Raw genomic sequence first — 6,300 nt, forward strand, 5'->3', positions numbered from 1 at the left:
ATCCACCGAGACGCTCATTTTTGCCTAAGTCGCCCTTTTAGGTCTTCAAGTTAGCGAGTTGTTCTTTTATTTTTAGGCGAAGTATTTCTTGACTACATCGGCATTCACAAGACGAGTGAACTCTTCCCCATACATAGTTGTAAGAATCAAAGCACTACCTAAAAAGGTTCTCTTAACAACATATGAGCCTTCATAATTAGGAGTCAATTTGCCCCTAGCATCTGGTTTGAAAGATAAAATCTTCTTGAGCACAAGGCCAGCTTCTCTAAACACACGAGGCCTAACCTTCTTATTAAAAGCTTTCTTCATTCTCTGCTGGTACAACTGACCATGACACATGGCAGTCAACCTCTTCTCTTCAATCAAATTCAGCTGGTCATACCTGGTCTGACACCATTCAACTTCAGTCAACTTGGCTCCCATCAAAACACGCAATGATGGGATCTTAACCTCTACCATGAGTACAACTTTCATACCATAAACAAGTGAAAAAGGGGCTACCCCTGTTGAAGTGTGGATGGATGTACGGTACCCATGCAAGGCAAATGGGAGCATCTCATGCTAATCCTTGTATATTATAACCATCTTCTGAATGATCTTCTTGATGTTCTTATTTGCAGTTTCAACAACCCAATTCATCTTAGGTCTGTAGGGAGAAGAATTATGATGTACAATCTTGAAGTCTTTGCAAAGAGCTTCCACCATATTATTGTTCAAGTTCGATCCATTGTTAGTAATGATCTTACTTGGCACACCATACCGACATATAATATAATTCTTGATAAACCTCACAATAACTTGCTTGGTTACATTTGCATACGGTGTCCCTTCAACCCACTTTGTGAAGTAGTCAATAGACACCAAAATGAAACGATGTCCATTCGAAGCTTTGGGCTCAATCATGCCAACCATATCAATTCCCCACATGGAGAAGGGCCATGGAGAGGAAATGACGTTCAAAAGTGTCGGAGGAATATGAATCTTATGTGCATATATTTGACACTTGTGGCATTTCTTCACAAACTTGAAATAGTCAGATTCCATTGTCAGCCAATAGTAACCTTCTCATCTTCTTAGCCATAGCATGCCCATTGGAATGAGTACCAAAGGAACCTTCATGGACTTCAGTCATCAATAAGTCTGCTTCGTGTCTATCCACGCATCTGAGAAAAACCATATTGAAGTTTCTCTTATAAAGCACATCACCATTCAGGTAGAAGTTGCCAACTAATCTCTTCAAAATCTTCTTATCTTTCAAAGTTGCCCTAGGAGGGTAAATCTGACTCTAGAGAAAACATTTGATATCAAAATACCACGGCTTCTCATCTTTGACTTCTTCAATGGCAAATATATAAGTTGGCCTATCAAGATGCATCACAGTCAGATTAGGAACCTCATTCCAGAATTTCACCACAATCATTGAAGTCAACATTGCAAGAGCATCTGCCATCCGGTTTTCATCTCGAGGGATATGATGAAACTCAACCTTTGTAAAGAAAGTTTAAATCCTCCTCACATAATCTCTATATGTTATCAAACCGGGTTGATTTGTCTCCCATTCACCTTTGATCTGATTCACAACCAAAGCTGAATCTCCATAGACGTCAAGATACTTGATTATGAGATCAATGGCCTCTTCAAGCTCCATAATGCAAGCTTCATACTCAGCCATGTAATTTGTACACTTGAAAGTCAATTTAGCTGTAAACGGAAATGAGTACCTTGAGGATTAATAATTACTTCCCCAATGCCATTACCATACTGATTAACAACTCCATCAAATACCATGCCCCAACGGGAACCAGGTTCTGGCCCTTCTTCGAGCAATGGTTCATCACAATCTTTCATTTTCAGGTACAAGATCTCTTTTTTAGGAAAATCATACTTCACTGACTTGTAATCTTCAATCGGTTAGTGATCCAAATGGTCATCCAAGACACTACCTTTAATAGCTTTTTGAGATTGATATTCAATATCATACTCGGATAACAATATCTGGCAACGTGAAATCCTCCCAATTAAAGAAGGCTTCTCAAAAATTTACTTGATTGGATCCATTTTGGATATCAACCAAGTAGTATGATTCAACATATTTTGGCGCAGACGTTTAGCAGCCCAAGCGAATGCACAACAAGTCTTTTCAAGCATAGAATACCGAGTCTCACAGTCGGTGAACTTCTTATTGAGGTAGTAATTGCATATTCTTTCTTTCCAGTTTTATCTTGCTGACCAAGAACACAACTCATACTCTCATCAAGCACAGTCAAATACATGAGCAAAGGTCTTCCTTCAACAGGTGGAGACAGATTCGGAGGTTCAAGCAGATATTCCTTGATACTGTCAAAAGCTTTATGGCAATCCTCGGTCCAATCATAAGACTGATATTTCTGAAGAAGCTTTAATATAGGCGCACATATGGAAGTCATATGCGATATAAATCTTGAGATATAGTTCAAGCGATCGAGAAAACATCTGACTTGCTTCTCAGTTTTGGGCGCAGGCATCTCTTGTATTGCTTTGACCTTGGCAGGATCAACTTCAATACCCTTCTTGCTGACAATAAAGCTCAATAACTTACTAGAACGAACACCAAATGTACATTTATTTGGATTCAAGGGAGTTTATACTTCCTCAAACGCTGGAATAACTTCAACAAATGTTCAACATGTCCTTCTTCATCACTTGATTTGACAATCATATCATTAACATAGACTTCAATCTCTTTATGCATCATATCATGAAAAAGAGTGGTCATGGATATTTGGTATGTTGCACCAACATTCTTTAAACCGAAAGGCATCACTCTATAATAGAATGTTCCCCAGGGTGTAATGAATGTGGTCTTCTCCATATCTTCGGGTGCCATTTTGATTTGATTATAACCAGAAAATCCGTCCATAAATGAAAAGACTTTGAATTTAGTTATATTGTGTACCAACATATCAATGTGTGGCAGAGGGAAATCATCTTTCGGACTAGCTTTGTTCAAATCTCTGTAACCAAAACACATACGAACTTTTCCATCCTTCTTTGGAACGGGCACAAGATTGGCCACCCACTGCGGATATTCTGAGGTTACAAGAAAACCAACATCAATCTACTTCTGCACTTCCTCTTTGATCTTCACTGCCATATCAGGATGAGTCCTCCTCAACTTCTGCTTGACCGGTGGGCATTCTGGCTTCAACGGTAATCTATGCTCCACAATCTCGGAATCCAACCCAGGCATGTCTTGATAGGACCAAGAAAACACATCAGAATATTCTCGAAGAAGATCAATCAACCCTTTCCTAACCTCTGGACACAATTGAGACCCTATCTTGACTTCCTTCACATCATCTTCGGAACCCAAGTTGACCAGCTCAATCGGCTATTCGAATGGCTGAATGGCTTTTTCCTCATGCTCAAGCAGACAAGATAATTCATCAGACACTTCTCCATCATCAGTCTCATCCTCAGCCTCAAACACAGGGAAATCAAAGTTTGGACAGGGAGTAGGATCATTGTATTCAATGGGTTTGGGAAACAACCTGCATAACGATTTGATATTTTGATTTTAGATAAATCAATTGTGACCAAATATTATGCAGATGGACACTTATTATTTAGTTATTTATGTTTTTTGTGATTACCATTTTCAAAAAGGCAAAAAGTGAAAATAAAACATCGTAGATGTGGATGACTAAAATTGTATTTTATTAATGATAATTAAAAATGCCTAACAATGTTCACTTTTCCCTTAGGCATAGGAGAAGGATTTTTCTTAAAACATGAAAACAAATTACTTAGAATGGTGAACAACAATAAGAACATCAACAGCAACCCAATTGTTGCAAGTCTAGCCATGCGTCACAAAGTTGGCGCAATCTTCATCTTCATTATCCTCGATTATAACAGCTGAGTTTTGTTCATTACCATGGATGAACCTTCCACTATGGAAACTCGTTTGCACATCTTTATATTTGGCGTTGAATGGCCCTTCCTGAAATCCCAATTCGGCCCTATTCTTGTTTTCTGCAACTTCTCCCATTCGGCCCCACTGATCAGTGCAGTCAACCTCAATAACTTTCTGAGCATATTTGAAAGAGGACATGGGTGCCCCAATTTTCTTCACTTCAGTAATAGACAAGGCTTGGAACGGAGTCCTAACCTCCTCCTCAGCTTCAACATATGTAAAAGATGGTAGATGGCTCACCAAAAGCGCTTTCTCTCCACCAACAACGACAAGCTTGCCGTTCTTCATAAATTTCAATTTCTAGTGTAGAGTAGACGTCACAACTCCTGCCTCATGAATCCATGGCCTTCCCAATAAGCAACTATAGGCCGAATGGATATCCATTACTGGAAAAGTAATTTGGAAATCACTCGGACCTATCTTCACTTGAAGGTCCACTTCTCCAATGACGATTTTTCGAGAACCATCAAACGCTTTGATAATCATGCCACTATACCTAATCGAGGCACCTTGATAGGATAATCTGGACAAAGTTGATTTCAGGAGTACATTCAAAGAATAACCGGTATCAACCAACACATTGGACAACGCATCCTCCTTGTAGTTCATAGAAATATGAAGTGCCAGATTATGATTTCTGCCTTCCTCTGGAAGTTCTTCATCACAAAAACTCAGATTGTTGCAAGAAGTAATGTTAGCCACAATATGGTCAAATTGATCCACAGTAACATCATAGTCAACGTAGGCTTGTTCCAACACTTTTTACAATGCTTCTTTATGCGCTTCGGAATTCATGAACAGAGACAACACTGAAATCTTCGACGGAGTTTGGAGCAGCTTCTCCACCACATTAAATTTACTTTGCTTAATTAATCGTAGTACCTCATCATCATCATTAGGCTTCAGTTTGCTGGATTCACCAAACTGATACACTGGAGCACTAACTGCATTTGTTGCAGACACATCCACCTTCTTACTGACTGCAGGCTCTTCTACATCCTTTGGAAAGACCAGACCAAATACACGACCACTATGAATTACCTTCGCAATATCAGCTATATTCACAACAAAATTTGTCATAGGAAATGGAACATCTTGACCATTCTTCACCATTGTGGCATTATACTGATAAGGAACAGCTTTATCGGATGCATACGGAACAGGGCCCGCTAACCGTATTACGAACGATGATACCGATCTATTGACTTCCCCTTTCATATTATGAATTAAAATTATTTTTTGGATCATTATTAATATTTTTCATGATTTAATTGATTTTATGATTATTTTTAATTTTTTAAAAATACTTTTAAGTCTTTAAAAATTCTGAAATTTTTTCTCCAATGTCCTTTAACCTTGTTTGACCTAGGATAAATCTCATGGCCATTTCTTTGGTGTATTGATGAAGTTTTAGGAATTTGACAAACCGTATTTAATTTTAATGTATTACTTTAGTCTTTTTATTTGAATAAATGCCAAATAATTTTTGTTGACCAATTGTGATGACTTATTTGAGTTTGACTCTTGTTGTTGGGCCTTGGTCAAGGTTGATTTGACTTTGTCAAGTTAATATCATTGGATTTGGGGGATTGATGGAATGTACATTCCATCTCCCAAAATGAATGGATGATATTAATTTGGAAAAAGTCCTCCTTTGACCAATTTGAGTTTTGATCCATTCCCCTCCCTCTTCATCTCATTCCCTTTCTTTATGAATCCATTCCATTTGGCCTATGATATCTCAAAGTCCTAAGGCTAGTTGATTGAAAAATCAACATAAGTATGGATGAGATTAGGCCACCTCTTTTGCATATTCTTTTTGTGTGTGGTATGTTTCATGAGCATAGTCCATTATACTATGTCCCTAACATGCATTAACACCAAAATCCTATTGCCCGACCTCACATAGTTATGACTTCTACATAAGTCCAATTACGATTGCTTAACATAGCGCTAAATTTGTGACACAAAAGGCATAGCATTCTAGTTAGTGAGATTGTAAGTCTCCCATCTTTCATGGTATTGTGTGGAAACTTGACCTTTTTTCCTTCCTTTGGAAGATGTCTTGGCTCAAGGATCCGTGCTTGTGATAAGTGGGTTGAGTGTTCTCCAAATAATGTCTTAAAATAAAAAGCAAAAGCAAAACAATACTAACTTCTAATTCATTAACAACTAACTTTTAATTTCAAGCCATTTACTTTAATGTCATTTAATTTTAGCCTTTATTCATTTTCCATTATTCATACCATTCTAATTGTTTATGTTAATGCAATTTTCACTTTGTCCACTTGGACCATATTGGGTGATATATCTCGTTTGTGTATACTTTGCTTGTTTGTGTGGTC

Source organism: Lathyrus oleraceus, chromosome 3, assembly GCF_024323335.1.
Source record: "Lathyrus oleraceus cultivar Zhongwan6 chromosome 3, CAAS_Psat_ZW6_1.0, whole genome shotgun sequence".
NCBI lineage: Eukaryota > Viridiplantae > Streptophyta > Magnoliopsida > Fabales > Fabaceae > Lathyrus > Lathyrus oleraceus.